Source organism: Syngnathus acus, chromosome 2 (assembly GCF_901709675.1).
Source record: "Syngnathus acus chromosome 2, fSynAcu1.2, whole genome shotgun sequence".
Lineage (NCBI taxonomy): Eukaryota > Metazoa > Chordata > Actinopteri > Syngnathiformes > Syngnathidae > Syngnathus > Syngnathus acus.
This window is the reverse complement of record NC_051088.1, coordinates 682420-701402: the sequence shown is the minus strand read 5'-3', so window position 1 is coordinate 701402 and position 18983 is coordinate 682420. Positions and strand designations below refer to the sequence as shown.

The 18983-nt window shown below is 43.9% G+C and overlaps 1 protein-coding gene and 1 long non-coding RNA gene across 6 annotated transcripts in view; one reads left to right on the top strand and one right to left on the bottom strand.

Annotated features, from left to right (window-relative positions):
• The window catches only part of itpr3 (inositol 1,4,5-trisphosphate receptor, type 3), a 312780-nt gene that overhangs the window by 102271 nt on the left and 191526 nt on the right, over positions 1–18983 (bottom strand). The window lies entirely within an intron of this gene.
• Positions 5854–17624, top strand: LOC119119548. Its single transcript, XR_005097342.1, has 3 exons — positions 5854–5899; positions 6439–6441; positions 17448–17624. It is a non-coding gene; the product is annotated as an uncharacterized LOC119119548 (long non-coding RNA).

Genomic DNA, 18983 nt, shown 5'->3' with positions numbered 1-18983 from the left:
GGTTTTGGCACTGTGGGCAGGTGCCAGATCTTGCTGGAAAATGAAATCATCATCTCCATAGTGCTTTTCAGCAGATGGAAGCATGTAGTGCTCTAAAATCTGCATTTACTCTGGACTTTATGAAACACAGTGGACCAACACCAGCAGCTGACATTGCTCCCCAAACCATCGCTGACTGTGGGAACTTCACACTGGATTTCAAGCAACTTGGATTTTGCTTCTCTCCTGCCTTTCTCCAGACTCTGGCGCCTTGACTTCCAAATGAAATACAAAACTTGCTTTCGTCTGAAAAGAGGACTTTGGACCACTCTGCAACTGTCCAGTGCTTCTTTTCCATAGCCCAAGTCAGACGCTTCTTCCGTTGTCTTGAGTTCAGAAGTGGCTTGACCATGGGAATAAGGCTATTGTAGCCCATTTCCCGGACACGTCTGTGAACAGTGGCTTTTGATACCTGGACTCCAGCTTCAGTCCACTGTCTTTGAGGCTCCCCCAAATTCTGGAAGCGACTCTTCTTCACAATGCTGCGGTCATCTCTCTTGGTTGTGCAGCGTTTCCTGCCACATTTCCCCCTTGCAACAGACTTTTTGTGGATGTGCTTTGAAACTGCACTCTGTGAACAGCTTGCTCTTTGAGAAATGTATTTTTGTGTCTTACCCTCCTGATGGAGAGTGTCAATGATGGTTCTCTGGACAGCAGTCAGATCAGCAGTCTTCCCCATACTTGTGATTTAGTTTACTGAACCAAGCTCTGTTTTTCAAGGCTCAGGAAACCCTTGCAGGTGTTTCGAGTTAATTAGACCATTCAAGTGATTAGTTGAGTACCCTACTAGTTTACTTTTTCATGATATTCTAATATTTTGAGATAGGATATTTGAGTTTTCTTAAGCTGTATGCCATAATCAGCAATATTAAAATAATGAAAGGTTTGCAATATTTCAGTTGGGTTGTAATGAATCCAGAATGTATGACATTTTTGTTTTTTTAATTGCATGACAGAAAATAAAGAACTTTATCACAATATTCTAATTTTCTGAGACAGTCCTGTATATACAAACCGGATTCGGTTGAAGTTGGGAAATTGTGTAAAATGTAAATAAAAACAAAATACAATGATTTGAAAATCCTTTTCAACCTATATTCAATTGAATACACTACAAAGACAACATATTTAATGCTCAAACTCATAAACTTTATTTTATTTTTCAAATAATAATTAACTTAGAATTTCATGGCTGCAACACGTGCAGTAGAAGTTGGGAAAGGGCATGTTTACCACTTCGTTACATCACCTTTCCTTTTAATAACACTCAAACGTTTTGGAAGCGAGGAGACGAATTCTCTTAGCTTCTCATGTGAAATTCTTTCCCATTCTTGCTTGATGAACCGCTTCAGTTGTTCAACAGTCCGGGGTCTTCCCTGTCGTATTTTACGCTTCATAATGCGCCACACATTTTCAATGGGAGACAGGTCTGGACTGCAAGCGGGCCAGGGGAGAACCTGGACTCTTTTACTTCGAAGCCACGCTGTGGTAACACGTGCAGAATGTGGCTTGGCATTATCTTGCTGAAATAAGCAGCGGCCATGAAAAAGACGTCGCTTGGACGGCAGCATATGTTGCTCCAAAATCTGTATGTACTTTTCAGCATTTATTTTGCCTTTACAGAAATGTAAGTCACCTATGCAATGGGAACTAATGCACCCCCATACCATCACAGATGTTGGCTTTTGAACTTTGCGTTGATAACAGTCCGGATGGTCCGCTTCCTCCAGTGTTTCCAAAAACAACTTGAAAAGTGGACTCATCAGACCACAAAACACTTTTTTATTGTGCATCAGTCCATTTTACATGAGCTCGGGCCCAGAGAACCCGGCGGCGTTGCTGGATGTTGTTCATAAACGGCTTTTGCTTTGCATGGTAGAGTTTTAACCCGCATTTACTGATGTAGTGATGAACTGTATTTGCTGACAGTGGTTTTCTGAAGTTTTCATGAGCCCATTTGGTGATATCCTTTACACACTCATGTCGGTTTTTAAGGCAGTGCCGTCTGAGGGATCGAAGGTCACGGTCATTCAGTCTAGGTTTCCGGCTGTGGCGCTTACGTGCAGTGATTTCACCAGATTCTCTGAACCTTTTGATATCATGGACCATAGATGTTGAAAACCCTAAATTCCTTGCAATTTTGCTTTGAGAAATGTTGTTCTTAAACTGTTCAACTATTTTCTCACGCAGTTGTGGACTAAGTGGTGAACCTTGCTTGTAAATGACTGAGCATGTTTGGGGAGGCTCCTTTTATACCCAATCATGGTACCCAATTAGCCTGATCACATGTGGGATGTTCCAAATAGGTGTTTGATGAGCTTTTCTCAGCTTTCTCTGTATTTCTTGCCACCTTTCCCAACTTCTACTGGAAGTGTTGCAGCCATGAAATTCGAAGTTAATTATTATTTGCCAAAAAACAATTAAGTTTATCAGTTTGAACATTAAATATGTTCTCTTTGTAGTGTATTCAATTGAATAGGGGTTGAGAAGGATTTTCAAATCGTTGTATTTTGGTTTTATTTACATTTTACACAATTTCCCAACTTCAACCGAATCCGGTTTGTGTGTATATATATATATGTATATTAGGGGTGTAAATCGCGGGTTTTGTCACGATACGATATCATATCGATACAAAGAATCACGATACGATATTTGCCGATATCTTAAAGCCTGCTGTGATTCATTCACGATACATCACGATATAGTGCTCTACGATCGATATAGAACAATATCCTGATTTATAACAATTCATACGCAAAATCAACAAGGTACTGCAAACTCTTTATTTAGGAAATTACAAGAGTATTGTAGTATACAAAGTGCTTATTTTAACACTGAACTTGATCAAATTCCTATATTTTTTCTCATATAAGTAAGTAAAGAAAATGAATATTCTTTCTTTTTTTGTAATACCATTAACTTTAAAGTGCATTACTGAACTATTTAATTACAAAACAAAAATAAGTTCTTTATAATGAATGTAGTAAACATTACACCTTGACCATATGTTCTAATCCAAATGCAAAAAAAAAAACATTCTCTTGCAATACCAGAGAACTATACATAAATAAAATATGTATGTTGTTATTTAACTCTTCTATAAAACAAAAATAACTTAATTTATAACTCTTTATATAGAATTTTAACATTACACGGTGTCTACTCAAAGGGGAGCGAATTTCCTCGTCTTCTTGGACACTAGTCATAGCACCAGCCCAGGAGCCGCGTAGTTGTCGGCTCCCCTTTCATGTGCCTGCTCTGCTCACAACACAACACGCCGCGCACTGCTCCCGGAAAGAGGAAGCAAGCAACAATGAACTGGATTTCAAAATAAAGTCGCGTCTAATATCCGAGGTCAAAAACGGCCGATATAGATCGATGTTTACGTTTAGCATCGATGCCAACAAATCGTAGAGCATTATATCGATTAATCGATGTGTATCGAATAATCGTTATACCCCTAATGTATATACCGTTTTTTTCCGTGTATAATGCGCCCCCATGTATAATACGCACCCTAAAAATGGCATGTTGATGCTGGAAAAAAGCCTGTACCCATGTATAATACGCACCCAATTTTTTATTTTTTTATTTTTTTTTAAGTCCCAATGATCGTCACACACGCAGGGAGGCAGTGGGTCCCATTTTTATAGTCTTTGGTATGGTCTTAACTAGGCTGGATGTATTTTTTTTTGTTGGCATTGATTTCTCCGACTGCCCATAAAGGCACCACCGCGATCAGATGAAAAGAGAGGAAAGTGACGTGCGGACATGTGAAAAAGGCGGCTCTGTATGGGAGAGACGTTGAAGAGGAATAAAAACACCCTTGGAAACCAAAACTTGCCCCTCGTCGTGACTCGGAGCCGCAACAAATGTTTCGGATTTGTGTAGGGTACATTGTGACAGCAAACGAGCAGGTGATCGAGCAAGCGTCTGATACGAGAGCATTGCGTTCGTATGGAGCGTGTTTGAAGTGAACAAGCAGAGACGAAAGGAACAAGGCAAAGTGTTGTGAAATAAAATATTACCTGTAATACGCATTTTGTTATTTGCTGATTGTATTAAACTATCACATTCATTGTCAGTCAAGAAGAGAAGAGGACTATTATCCCTTCTTTGACGAAATGACCAGAGCACAGTACAAACACACTATTGTCGGTCAGTCCTGTTGTTGGTTTTGTTGTACCATGATTTTCTTAAAAAAAATAAAAAATAAATAAAAATTTTAAAAAAGAAAATTTAAAAAACATTTTTACCCATGTATAATGCGCACCCCAGATTTTAGGACAATAAATTAGTTAAATTTTGCGCATTATACACGGAAAAAAACGGTATATGTATATATATATATATATATATATATATATATATATATATATATATATATATATATATACAGTATCTCACAAAAGTGAGTACACCCCTCTCATTTCCGCAATATTTTAATTATATCTTGTCATTGGACAACACTGAAGAAATGACACTTGGAGACAATGTTAAGTAGTCACAGTAGAGCTTGGATAGCAAAGTAAATGTATGGTTACTTCAAAGTAACTCAAAATACAACAATGAATGTGTAAAATGCTGGCAACAAAAGAGGGGACACCCCAACTGAAAATGTCAAAATTTTACCCAAATATATTTAAAATATTTTGTGTCGCCACCATTATTTTCCAGCACCGCCGTAACGCTTTTACGCATGGAGTTCACCAGAGCTTCACAGGTCGCCGCTGGAATCCTCTTCCACTCTTCCATGATGACATCACGGAGCTGGTGGATGCGGGAGACCTTGCGCTCCTCCACCTTCCGTTTGAGGAGCCCCACAGATGTTCAATAGGGTTTAGGTCTGGGGACATGCTTGGCCAGTCCATCACCTTCACCCTCAGCTTCTTTAGGAAGGCAGTGGTCGTCTTGGAGGTGTGTTTGGGGTCGTTATCGTGTTGGAATACGTGGCCCAGTTTACAGAGGGAGGGGATCGTGCTCTGCTTCAGTATTCCACAGTACATGTTGGTCTTTTGTGTCACTGCTGGGAACAGGGGCACATTACCCAGGACATGCGTGATGAAAACATATCATCAACCATATTATTCTTTTGGTCAGACAAGTCAGAACAAAATAATAATATGGCTATCACAAATGAAGACATAACAAACACAATCCAACTAATATCATCAACCTGTACAAGAATAAGGGACACTGTAGCGACTACAACAACTATCATGGCATCTCCCTCCTTAGCATCATTGGGAAGGCATTCGCTCGTGTTACTCTTGCACGTCTGCAAATTCTCGCCTCTCGTGTCTTTCCTCAGTCCCAGTGTGGCTTCAGAGCCGGTCGCTCAACAGTGGATATGATTTTCTCACTCCGCCAGCTTCAGGAGAAGTGCCAAGAACAACAGATGCCACTGTTTATTGCCTTCATCGATCTCACGAAGGCTTTTGACCTACTCCAGGGGTCTTTAGCACACCCCTAGCGGCTCCCTGGAGCTCTTGCAAAAATACGTGAAAATGGAAAAAGATGTTGGGTTTTTTTTCGTTTTTTTTTTTTTTTTTTTTAAATATGGTTTTTAGATGGTAATCATGACACAAACATTCTTATGCTATAGAAAATGTATGTAGTTGTAAATATATTAAAAATACAGAATTTCAGAATGGCACAAAATTGCGTCATAGCAAGCGACACAGTACAGGCGAGTTGTAAACAAATAGGTGTGTGAGTGACGGGCCATGGATTCAAAAGGCAAAAAGAGAAAGATTGCTAATGAGAACAGAGGCTTTAAGAAAGAATGGACTCAACTATTTGCTTTCATTGCCAATGCTGAAGGATTGCCAGAATGTTTGATTTGCAATGAGAAGTTGTCAAATATAATAGAATAGAATAGAATAGATCTTTATTGTCATTGTCACATGTAAAATGAAATTTAGGAGTTCCGGTTATGGCGGCCATGTGAAAAGACGTGTTTTTTCGCCGCTCCGCTATTTGTGCTAATTTCTGATACAAAATTTTTTTCCTTAGCTGCATAGTGTGATTCATTACCACTCCTAACTCTTGAATATGCCTCCAAAAGCAATGAAAACTCCGCAGGATGCCAACGAAAAGGCGAAACAAACCAAGCTAATGGACTACACTCTCCGTGACCAGGTGAAAGCTAAGGCTAGCGACGGCAGCAACACTGCGCAGCTAGCTGGGGCTACAGGTGCGGAGGGGAAAACTCAGGACAGTAAGGTGGATAAAATCCTTGATATCGTCACTACTATCAAAACAGACTTGGACAATATCCGTGAGGAGATAAAGGATTGTGTCAAAAGAGTGAACGAAGCCGAAACCCGCATTTCTAACGCGGAAGACGAAGTGGAGATCCTGCGGGCTAAGACATGTACTATGGAAGCGAAACAGAAAGTGCTCGAAGAAAAAATGCTGGACTTGGAATCGCGATCCAGGCGCAACAACTTAAGACTCGCATTTCTGCCAGAAGGATCTGAAGGGCGAGACCCCTGTAAGTTTTTGGAAAAATGGCTACCGGAGACATTTGGTCGTGGAATTTATGCTACTCCCTTTATCATCGAGAGAGCCCACAGGATTGGCCCGAGACGAGATAACAACGAACTGCCCCGTGTTCTGATCATGAAATTCCTTAACTGTCGGGATAAGATGGCTACAGTTACTGCGGCGAGAGCAAAAGGGAACATTCACTACGAGGGGCAACAAATACGCTTCTACCCTGATCTTGCCGCTGAGGTACACCAGCAACGCAAACTGTTTGATCCTGTCCGAGAAGAGTTGCGCAAATTGGGACTAAGACATGGAATAATACACCCGGCAAAGCTACTGGTGACCCAAGATGGAAAGACTTTTGCTTTCAAGACGCCGGCGGAGGCTTGGAAATTCATACGTAAGACCCAGAATGGTGAAGAAGCGTAGGGTTGTAATTTATATCAGTATTTGTTATGTTTATGAGTGATGTGTTATGATTGGTTATTTGTTTTATGTTAAATGACTACTTTATCACTACTCTACATTTACTACAACCAAAGGACAGCAGCTAGGATATACTAATACGAACAGAAGCGCATATAGCAGCGGCTTGCATATGTTTTTGAGACAAGAGGAAGGTTAGACTGCTCCTCACGAAGTGTGGATCAATCGCAGGCGATGACGGAGGCTGCATCATGGGGGGAGGGGAGCCCACGGGCGGGGGGGTTGGGGTGTAATTTTGTTTTGGGGTGTTATACACGGGTTTGTTGTGTTCAGTGTTATGCTTCTCTCAAAATCTTATTTATGTCTACTGGTAATTTGGCAACAACTGTTCACAAGAAGGTTGCACTGATACTTTTGTTTTATGACTAACTTTAAAGTGTTAACATGGCACAAGGTGTAAATCTTAATTTTGTAACTTGGAACTGCAGGGGGCTCCAGCGTTATAAGAAGGTTAAGCAGGTCATGAGCAAACTTAAAAATATGGATGCTAAAGTGGTGTTTTTACAAGAAACTCATCTGATGGAGGGCGATGAAAAAAGGATCAGAAGAAGGTGGCGGGGTAATATATATACATCTGCATTTACCTCTCGCGCTAGAGGAGTAATGATACTCATTCATGAAACTGTTCCATTCCAGGTAAACAATGTTATTAAAGATAAGAGGGGCCGGTACTTAATAATTCAAGGTTCGCTATTAACAGAAAGCATAAATTTGGTAAATGTGTATGGTCCTAATATTGACGACTCTTCTTTCTATGAAGACTTGTTTCTTATGCTTCCATCTCTGTCGGGTCATCATATAATAGCAGGAGACTACAATTGTACGTTAGAACCAGGGTGGGACCGCTCAACGGGAGTAGACCAGTCTCATAATAACTGTAGATCAACTATAAAACAATTCATGAAGGACCTGAAATTAACAGATATTTGGAGAACACTGAATCCACAAAGTAGATCATATTCATGTTATTCTGCAACATTCCGAACATTTTCACGTATAGATTATTATTTAATATCAGCAAATTTGATATCAAAAATTACAAATTGTTCGTATGATAATATTGCTATATCAGATCATGCACCTTGTAAACTAGTTTATCGAGATGATGATATCACCTGTGATCCTCCGAGATGGAGGTTTCAGCACAAGTGGTTGCAAGATGAAGAATTTATACGTTTTATAGGAAATCAAATTGATGAGTATTTTTTATTTAATAGGGATCAAACATCCGCAGGAGTCAGATGGGACGCTTTTAAAGCATTCCTCAGAGGACACATAATTAGTTATACTGGCCAAAAAGCTAAAAAAGCTAAACAAGAACTAAAACTCCTGGAAAATAATATCAACAAAGCCCAGGAGAAAGTATTTCAGAACAACGATCCTGTGGCGGCAAAAGAACTTCTACTCCTGAGAGCAGAATATGAAAAACAATCCAGCCTTAAAGCTGCATCCAGTCTCTTACGGCTAAGGCAGTCATTCTACGAACAAGGGGACAAGGCTGGGAGGCTATTAGCGTGGCAAATAAAGCAACTTGAATCGAAAACAACAATTACTACTTTAGAAAATAGAGGTCGAACAATAGTTAACCCAAAAGAGATTAATGATGCATTTAAAGAATACTATCAAAATTTGTACAACACAGAAACAAACTGTAATATTCAGACCATGGATGAAGTCTTGGATGGTTTAAATCAGTGGTTCCCAAACTTTTGCAGGCTGGCGCCCCCTTTGGCTCCCCAGTGAATTCCTAGCGCCCCCCCCCCCCCCCCCCCCCAAGGCACACATGGAAACAAACACCTCTTTCTTGATATTTGGTTTGCTGCAATTTGAAAAGAGAAAGGTTAAACACAAATGTGTATTTCACAAATAAAACCCAATTTAGTATTTAGTAAACCAATTTATTTTTTAGCAGTTTTAACTGTTTCAGCAACATAGAATCGTAAATAAACATTCCACCAGTAACCTTCATTGTCTCACACGTAATATTAATGGGATGGATGTGCTTGGTGCAGGGACATAAGCTTCTCAACATCAGGCTGGAACTCACTAAGAAGAAGTCGTAGATCCCCGCGGTCAGTAATTTTCAGTCGGTTTCTTTGCTTGGAAAAAAGCAAGGTGACTGCACTGAAGCCCAATATCATTACCATTACGTTGAATTAGTGGGAGCACTGAGTTTGTTTCTCAGAAACGAGCCGGTCCCATCTAGACGTAATCGGAGACAATGACACCCGAAGTGATTTAAGGTTTGTCTTTTATTGCAGGATGCTTGGTCTCCATGTGTTGAAGCAGTTTTGAATGCTTCACTGCCTGGTTAGTTAGCCTGTCGCCACATATTAGCTTTGCGGGCTCGACTGGGGAAACATGTCACGTGACCGGGACGAGTGTCTTGACCTGAATTAATTGATCGTCGATAAAAAAAAAATTCTGTGCGGCTTGGCGGCCCGGTACCAAGTGACCCATGGACCGGTACCGGTCCGCGGCCCGGTGGTTGGGGACCACTGCCCTAACCAGCTCAACACAACACGGCGCGTTCTGGCGAGTCCCCAATTTCATGTTGACTTGAACTCAAGATGATGTTGACCGCCAGAATGCGGTTTTTATTATAAGATAAAATTCTGAACATTACAAGCTTGAAATTACAAACCTGAGCTTTTGCTTTTGTAGTCTATGCTGTCGGATCTGACTGGGCCAGAGCGGCGTGTTGTGTACAAATCGACTGCCGCCCCCCTACCGCCCCCCTACCGCCCCTTTCTTCCGCACCGCCCCCCCAGATCTTTCCACCGCCCCCAGGGGGGCGGTACCGCCCACTTTGGGAACCACTGGTTTAAATGTTCCGACTGTCTCAGATGAACAAAAAAAAGAACTAGAATTAGAAATAACAAAAGAAGATATTGCAAGTGCCATTGACGCAATGAAGTTAGGTAAAGGGGCGGGCCCTGATGGCATTCCTATTGATATCTACAGAAAATTTAAAGATAAGCTGCTGGCGCCTTTGTTAGATATGATAACAGAAGCATTTGAAAGAAATTGCCTCCCGCTGTCCTTGAATGAAGCGTCAATAGTTCTACTGCCAAAACCCGGTAAACCTCAGACGAAATGTGAAAACCTGAGACCTATCAGTCTTTTAAACTCTGACCTCAAAATAATTTGTAAAATATTGGCAAGGCGGCTTCAGACTATCCTCCCTACGGTAATAAGTAACGATCAAAATGGGTTCATAAGTGGAAGACAAGGCTTTCACAATGTGAGGAGGGTTACAAATGTTCTACATTACAAAAAAGAGGAAAGAGACTGTGCACTCCTTTCTCTTGACGCAGAAAAGGCCTTCGATAGGGTAGAATGGCCATATCTTTTTAATATTTTAGATAGATTTGGCCTTGGAAGCAATTTTACAAAGTGGATAAAAATACTTTACAGAAATCCAACAGCAGAAATTTTAACTAACAGACATTTTTCAAAACCAATTCAAATAAAAAGAGGCTGTCGTCAGGGCTGCCCTCTGTCTCCCCTGCTTTTCTCCTTAGCGATAGAGCCTTTTGCAATAGCAATACGCTCTCAGCCGCAAATATCAGGAATAAAAATAGGTCAGCATGAACATAAGATCGCACTGTTTGCCGATGACGTCATATTATTTCTATCAAAACTTACGTCCTCAATCCCGGCAGTTTTGGAAGTAATAAAATTATTTGGGAATATCTCAGGATATAAAGTAAATGAAGCAAAGTCTTCAATGTTGTTATTAAACACAATAGAAAGAAAGCATCCCGATGCCCACATTACAGCTTACAGATTCAAAATGATAGACCAATTCGAATATCTGGGAATTCTAATATTACCGAACACAGAAGAAATGGTTAAGGCTAATTATGACAGGCTTAAAGAAGAAATCGGAACATCTGTGGACCGATGGAAGTTATTGCCTCTATCTATTATGGGAAGAATAAGTACTTTAAAAATGATTATATTGCCAAAATTGTTATACTTATTTCAAAATATTGCTTTACCCCCTCCCACTGACTTGTTTACCTGGATAAGAAAAGTTATCTTAAGTTTGATATGGAACAATGGAAGATCAAGGATTCGTCTCTCTCTTTTATACATGCCATTCGATGGGGGAGGGTTAAGATGTCCCAATTTCTTGTGGTACTACTGGGCTGCACAACTGCGCTCCATGACTTTCTATTTCAATAACGATAACAATAACCCGCATTGGGTGGAGATGGAAGGTCAAAATTTGAAACTACCCCTGCACACGTTTTTTTATTCTGACACAAGAAAACAATTATTAAAACAAATAACAAATCCTCTTTTGAAACAAATGGTGCAAGTATGGTATGATGTCAGAAAGTATCTTAGAGATACACAAACATTGTCGCAACTAAGTCCGATATGGGGTAACCAGTTGTTTACTCCTGGAAGAGCAGATGCCACTTTCAAAACATGGGCGACTAAGGGGCTGGGGACAGTTGGGAATCTCTACCTTCCACAATCTGATGACTTTATGACCTTTGGAGAACTCGAGGTTGAGTTCAATCTTGACAAAAAACACTACTTTAAATACCTGCAACTGAGAAGTTTTGTACAAGGGTATCAAAGTGACCTACGAAGGATCCCATTAACACGGCTGGAAAGCTTGCTGTTAAAGAATAAATTAAGAAAAGGCATAATCTCAGAATTTTACATCCTACTACAAACAAATTCAAATGAAAATTCAAAAAGTAAATTATTATCCTGGAACAATGATCTAAATACTAAGATCAGTGAGCAAGAATGGGGAAAAGTTTGTAAAAAATCACAAGAAATGTCTATTAATAGCCGTCTGAGAGTACTACAATTTAAATGGTTACAGCGAGTGTACACGACACCTGTTAAATTGAATAAATACAATAAGAACATTCCAGATATATGTGTAAAGTGTGGCTTAAAAGGAACGTTAATACATTGTATGTGGGAATGCAGTCAGATACAACATTTTTGGTTAGACGTGAAGGAGCAAATAGAGAAAATAATATCAAAGGAGCTTACTTTGGAGCCCTCGCTGTTTATACTGGCTCTATATCCAGAGAAACACAACTTCAGTAAAACAGACTCAATTTTTATTGATATAAGCTCGTTAATGGCCAAAAGATGTATTGCTCTGACCTGGAAAAATGTTACTGGACCAGACACCTCCCAGTGGCTAAAACAAATGCTCTCTTGTCTTCCATTGGAAAGAATAACATATATACGTAAAGCCAAACAACATATGTTTGAAGGGATTTGGAGGCCCTTTATTGATTTCATAAAAGACTTGGACTTTTCTGATAACCTTGATGACTTTTGAGCCCCTGCAGGAAACACTCATTTTGCCAGTTGCAATATTACATATAAAGAGAAGCTGTTTTGTTTTGTTCTTTTAAGTTGATTTAAACATATAATAGGCAAACTGTTTGAGATACATATTTTTACATTCTGGATTTTGCTACTTCATTATTTCATTACTTGTACATTTTTGTAAAGGAATACCATGTAAGACATATTTTGTGAAATTGTTCATGACTGTTGTACATGGAAAAATTGTGAATAAAAAGTGTATTGGAAAAAAAAAAAAAAAAAGAAATTTAAAAAGTGCCAACCGATCCGCGCATGCGATAAAAAAAAAATAGAATAAATAGAATAAAAAGATAAAAAAAACAAGCTAAAAACCCACAGAAGAACATACCAGGACATAATCATTTACGTTTAGCTGCATTCAATGTGACTACCGCTGTAGGGTAAAAACTGTTGGCGAATCTGCTAGTCCTCGACCTAATTAATCTGTAGCGTCTGCCTGATGGCAACAGTTCGAAAAGGGAGTGGCCAGGGCGGGAAGTGTCCTTCAGAATGTTCTGTGTTTTTTTGAGACAGCGGGTTCTGTGTAGGTCTTCCAGTGTGGGGAGAGGGCAGCCAATGATCTTCTGTGCTGTGTTGATGACCCCTTGGAGCTTTTTCCTCTGAGCAGCAGTGCAGCTGGAGTACCAAACACATATACAGTACGTTAAAGTGCTTTCGGCGAGGCCATGGAGAATGACTTCCGGACGGCTTCGAGGAAATTCTGGTCCACCATCCGGCGTCTCAGGAGGGGGAAGCAGTGCAACGTCAACACTGTTTACAGTGGAGATGGCGTGCTGCTGACCTCGACTCGGGACGTCGTGTGTCGGTGGGGAGAATACTTCGAAGACCTCCTCAATTCCACGACACGCCTTCCATTGTGGAAGCAGGGGCCTGGGGACTCTGAGGCGGACTCTCCAATCTCTGGGGTTGAAGTCACTGAGGTAGTTAAAAAACTCCTCGGTGGCAAGGCCCCGGGGGTGGATGAGATCCGCCCGGATTTCTTAAGGGCTCTGGATGTTGTGGGCTGTCATGGCTGACACGTCTCTACAGCATCGCGTGGACATCGGGGACAGTGCCTCTGGATTGGCAGACTGGGGTGGTGGTTCCCCTCTTTAAGAAGGGGGACCGGAGGGTGTGTTCCAATTACAGGGGAATTACACTCCTCAGCCTCCCTGGTAAGGTCTATTCAGGGGTGCTGGAGAGGAGGGTCCGTCGGGAGGTCGAACCTCGGATTCAGGAGGAACAGTGTGGCTTTCGTCCTGGCCGTGGAACAGTGGACCAGCTCTTCACCCTCAACAGGATCCTCGAGGGTGCATGGGAGTTCGCCCAACCAGTCCACATGTGTTTTGTGGACTTGGAGAAGGCGTTCGACAGTGTCCCTCGGGAGGTTCTGTGGGGGGTGCTTCGGGAGTACGGGGTACCGAGCCAACTGATAAGGGCGGTTCGGTCCCTGTATCACCGATGCCAGAGGTGGTCCGCATTTCCGGCAGTAAGTCGGATTCGTTCCCAGTGAGGGTTGGACTCCGCCAAGGCTGCCCTTTGTCACCGATTCTGTTCATAATTTTTATGGACAGAATTTCTAGGTGCAGCCGAGGCGTTGAGGGTGTCCGGTTTGGGGACCTCAGCATCGCGTCTCTGCTTTTTGCAGACGACGTTGTGCTGTTGGCTTCTTCAGGCCGTGATCTCCAGCTCTCACTGGAGCGGTTCGCAGCCGAGTGTGAAGCGGTCGGGATGAGGGTCAGCACCTCCAAATCCGAGTCCATGGTCCTCGATCGGAAAAGGGGTGGAATGCCCTCTCCGGATCGGGGATGAGATCCTGCCCCAAGTGGAGGAGTTTAAGTATCTTGGGGTCTTGTTCACGAGTGAGGGGAGGATGGAGCGCGAGATCGACAGGCGGATCAGTGCAGCGTCGGCAGTAATGCGGACTCTGTGCCGGTCCGTCGTGGTAAAGAGAGAGCTGAGCCAAAAGGCAAAGCTCTCAATTTACCGGTCGATTTACGCTCCTACCCTCACCTATGGCACGAGCTATGGGTCGTGACCGAAAGAACGAGATCCCGGATACAAGCGGCGAAATGAGTTTTCTCCGCAGGATGTCCGGGCTCTCCCTTAGAGATAGGGTGAGAAGTTCGGTCATCCGGGAGAGACTCGGAGCAAGTCGCTACTCCTCCACGTTGAGAGGAGCCAGATGAGGTGGCTCGGGCATCTCATCAGGATGCCTCCTGGACGCCTCCCTGGGGAGGTGTTCCGGGCATGTCCCACCGGTAGGAGACCCCGGGGACGACCCAGGACGCGCTGGAGAGACTATGTCTCTCGGCTGGCCTGGGAACGCCTTGGGATCCCCCGGGATGAGCTAGATGAAGTGGCTGGGGAGAGGGAAGTCTGGGAATCCCTCCTGAAGCTGCTGCCCCCGCGACCCGACCCCGGATAAGCGGAAGAAGATGGATGGATGGATGGATAAAGTGCTTTCTATGGAGCAGCGATAGAAGGACACGAGCAGTCTCCGTGTAATGCTGTGCCTCCTCAGCACCCTTAAAAAGTAGAGTCTCTGTTGGGCCTTTTTAAGCAGCTCAGAGGTGTTCACGCCCCAGGTGAAGTCCTCCTCGATGTGGACTCCCAGGTAGCGGAAGGAGGACACCCTCTTCACACAGACCCCGTCGATGATGAGTGGTGGAATGTCCGTTTTATTTTTCCTCCTAAAATCAATGACCAGTTCTTGGGTTTTAGCCGTGTTTAGGAGCAGATTGTTCTCTCCGCACCACTCCGATAGCTGGACCACTTCGTCCCTGTAGGCAGACTCATCCCCCTTTGAAATGAGCCCCACCACGGTTGTGTCATCCGCAAATTTCACGATGGTGTTGCTGCGGTGGGCGGGGGTGCATGCATGTGTGTAGAGCGTGTAAAGCAGTGGGCTCAGTACGCAGCCCTGTGGGGAGCCGGTACCAAGACTGAGAGGTGTGGATGTATGACGGCCCACTTTCACCCTCTGGCTGCGACCCGTCAGGAAGCTCTTAATCCACCTGCAAGTATTATGTGGAAGTCCCAGGCCCTCCAGTATGTCCACCAGTCTGTGGGGGAGGATGGTGTTAAAAGCAGAGCTAAAGTCCACGAAGAGCATCCGCACATAGCTCCCCGGCTGCTCCAGGTGGGACAGTGCAGCGTGGAGGGCTGTAGCTACTGCGTCCTCTGTGGATCTATTTGCCCTGTAGGCAAACTGGTGGGGGTCAAAACCTCTGAACAGGAGTGCTGTGATGTGACCCCGTACCAGCTTTTCAAAGCACTTCATGACCAGGTGAGTGCGACTGGCCGGTAGTCATTGAGGCTGGTGATGTGGCGTTTCTTGGGCAGGGGGACTATAGTGGAGGATTTTAAACAGGATGGGACGGTGGACTCGGTAAGGGACTGGTTGAAAATCTTTGTGAAGACTCCAGCCAGCTGATCTGCGCAGTCCTTCAGGACACGCCCAGTGACGCCGTCAGGACCCGCAGCCTTCCTCGGGTTGATGGCCCGCAGCGTGCGCCTCACCTCGTGCTCCTTCACTGTGAGGGTGAAGCTGCTGAGGTCTGTGGGATGTTATGTGGCCCCTTCAGGTGGCTCGGACTCGAACCGGGCGAAGAAGGTATTGAGGACCTCTGCCAGTGAGGCATCCCCTTCAGCAGCTCCGATGGTGGTTCTGTAGTTGGTGAGATGCTGGACTCCCTGCCACACCTGCTTGCTGTTGTTGCTGTCCAGGTGATCCTCAATCCTCTTCTTGTAGGCAAGCTGGGCCTCTCTGATGCCTCTCCTCAGGTTGGCTCTGGCTGTGCTGTAGAGAGCGCCGTCCTCAGACCTGAGGGACAGGGCGGTGTCCCTCTCCTCCAGCAGCCGAAGGACCTCCCGGGTCATCCAGGGCTTCTGGTTGGGGTATATCCGTATAAGTTTGTCCACTGTGACAGTGTCTGTGCAGTGCTTGATATAACACAGAACACTGTCTGTGAACACGTTCAAGTCCCGGTGTTCGAAGATGTCCCAGTTAGTCCTGTCGAAGCAGTCCTGCAACTGCTGAGAGGCGTCATCAGGCCAGGTTTTAACAGTTTTAGTGATGATAGGAGCTGATTTCCTGATGGTGGTATATGCCGGGATTAATAGCAGTGACATATGGTCAGACTGGCCCAGGTGAGGTAGCTGTTTTGCCCTGTAGCCTAGCTTGATGTTGGAGTAGACCTTGTCCAGAGTGTTTACTCCTCTAGTGGTACATTTAACATGCTGATGGAAACTAGGGAGTGCTGCTTTCAAATCCACATGATGTGGACTGCGTCAGGATATCTGCTCAGCTGGCTGCTAATACTGCCATGTAATAGTCCGATAGCTAGCTTAGCATTAGCCTCCGGAGGTATGTAAACAACAGTCGTCATGACTACGGTAAATTCACGAGGGAGGTAAAAGGGCCTGCATTTAATAGTCACGTACTCCAGGTCCGGGCAGCAGTGACTGTCTACAGTCACCATATTAGTACACCAGTTGTTATTGACGTACATACAGAGCCCCCCCCCCCTTGCTCTTGCCGGAGTTCTCAGTCCTGTCATGACGCTGTGTGGTGTATCCTGCTAGCTCGATAGCAGAGTCCGGTATGAGTGGATGAAGCCAGGTTTCGGTGATCAGTACCATGCAGCAGTCCTTCACGGTCTGGTTCGCAGACATCTGTAGCCTTAGTTCATCCATTTTGTTAGCAAGAGACCTGGCGTTGGTAAGAAACAGGCTAGGGAGCGGTGGTTTGAACGGCTGCTTCCGTAGCCTGGTTAGTGCGCCGGCCCTGCAGCCTCGTTTTTGTTTTCTCTCTCTGCGCTGCCTTCGCTTCCTCACAGCGGGGATGGTGATCCAAGGGGAGCCTGATGATATCCTCCGGTATGTTTTTCGAGCGGTGAAACTCCGCTGCGACACTCAACTCGCAGCAAACACCTATCCTGAGGAGCTCCTGCCGGTTGTAGGTGGTGTATGATTGACATACAGTGGGTACAAACACTAACAAAAAACAAACAATGCGTAGATCGGGAGAGCACTGAGCCGCTGCCACTGCGTGCGCCGCCATCTTTCCGTAGTAACAAGAGCAATTTGGAGCGACATTTTCAGCTAAAGCATGCTAAATTTGCTGCCGATCACCCAGTTGGAACTGAGAGGAAAGGTGCAATTTGAGGAACGAAAAAACAGTTTCAAGAAGTGGATTGCATCTCCAAACTCTACTACTGCGGCAAGTTTTGTTGCAGGCCGGGACATAATAAAGCGCGGAAAACCATTTATCAATGGCGAGTACATGAAGGATTCATTTGTTAAAATATCAGTGCCTGTTTTCGGACTTCAAAAACAAAACCGAGATCATTCAGAAAAGACATGCCTCTCTGCAAAAACAGTGAAGAAAATGGTAATTTGAATGGCAAACAATATCACCGATCACCAAATCAAGGACATCAATTCAGCTCCAGCTTTCTCAATTGCCTGTGATGAGTCGTGTGACGTGACCAATATCGAACAGACAGCTCTGCTATGCAGGTACGTGAAACTCTAATGGGCCGCAAGAAGAAATTGATACCACTAAAAGGCCAAACACGGGGGGAGGACATCTGCGAGGCTGTGCTGCAGTGTTTAAATGACAGAGATACACACTGTCCACCTGATTTCAGTCGCTACAGACGGGGCACCGAATATGAGAGGGTCACAAAAGTTTGTGACTTTACGACAGAAAGCATTGGATCGAAATTTGCTTGCATTCCATTGCATATTGCACCAAGAGGCGCTGTGTGTGTAAACATTCTTACCGGAGTGTATGGAGGTAATGAACCTTGTCATCCATATTGTGAACAAAATAATCACAAAAGCATTAAACCACCGCCAGTTCCGTGAATTGCTAGGTGAAGTTGACAGCGAATATGCCGATCTCCTGCTGCACAACAAAGTATGCTGGCTATCCAGGGGCGACGTTTTGCGTCGCTTTGTTGCTTTGTATTTCAAGATTCAAGAATTTTTATTGGTCATGTTTGAGCGTGCCAAACAAGGAATTTGACTTCGGTACATCACAGCCTCTGTTCAACATTTAGGTGACTAACAACTCAGGACATGTGCGAAAATTGACAAATATTCCCAAACATCCCCTGATCTTAAACTTTAATTTGTGGCCTACTTAATTATTTTAATAATAGGCATACAGCTCATGTATTGACAGTCTATGTTGCCTTATAAAAAGCTTTTAGATTTTTGCGGCTCCAGACAGGTATGTTTTTATTTTTTTGGGGGTCAATATGGCTCTTTGAACATTTTGGGTTGCCGACCCCTGACCTAGTCAGTCGCAGTGGTCTCCTCAAGCCCGTGCAGAAGATCAGCGATCCCACAAAGGCTTTTGACCTAGTCAGTCGCAGTGGTCTCTTCAAGCTCTTGCGTAAGATGGCTGCCCCCCACATCTACTTGCAGTGATCTCCTCATTTCACGAGGGCATGCACAGCACTGTCAGCTACAATGGCCCGACCTCAGAAGCATTCAGGGTAAACAGCGGAGTAAAGTGGGGTTGTGTGCTTGCCCCAACACGCTTTGGCATTTTCTTCTCCATGCTTCTCCAGTATGCCTTTTGAGGACTGCACGGACGG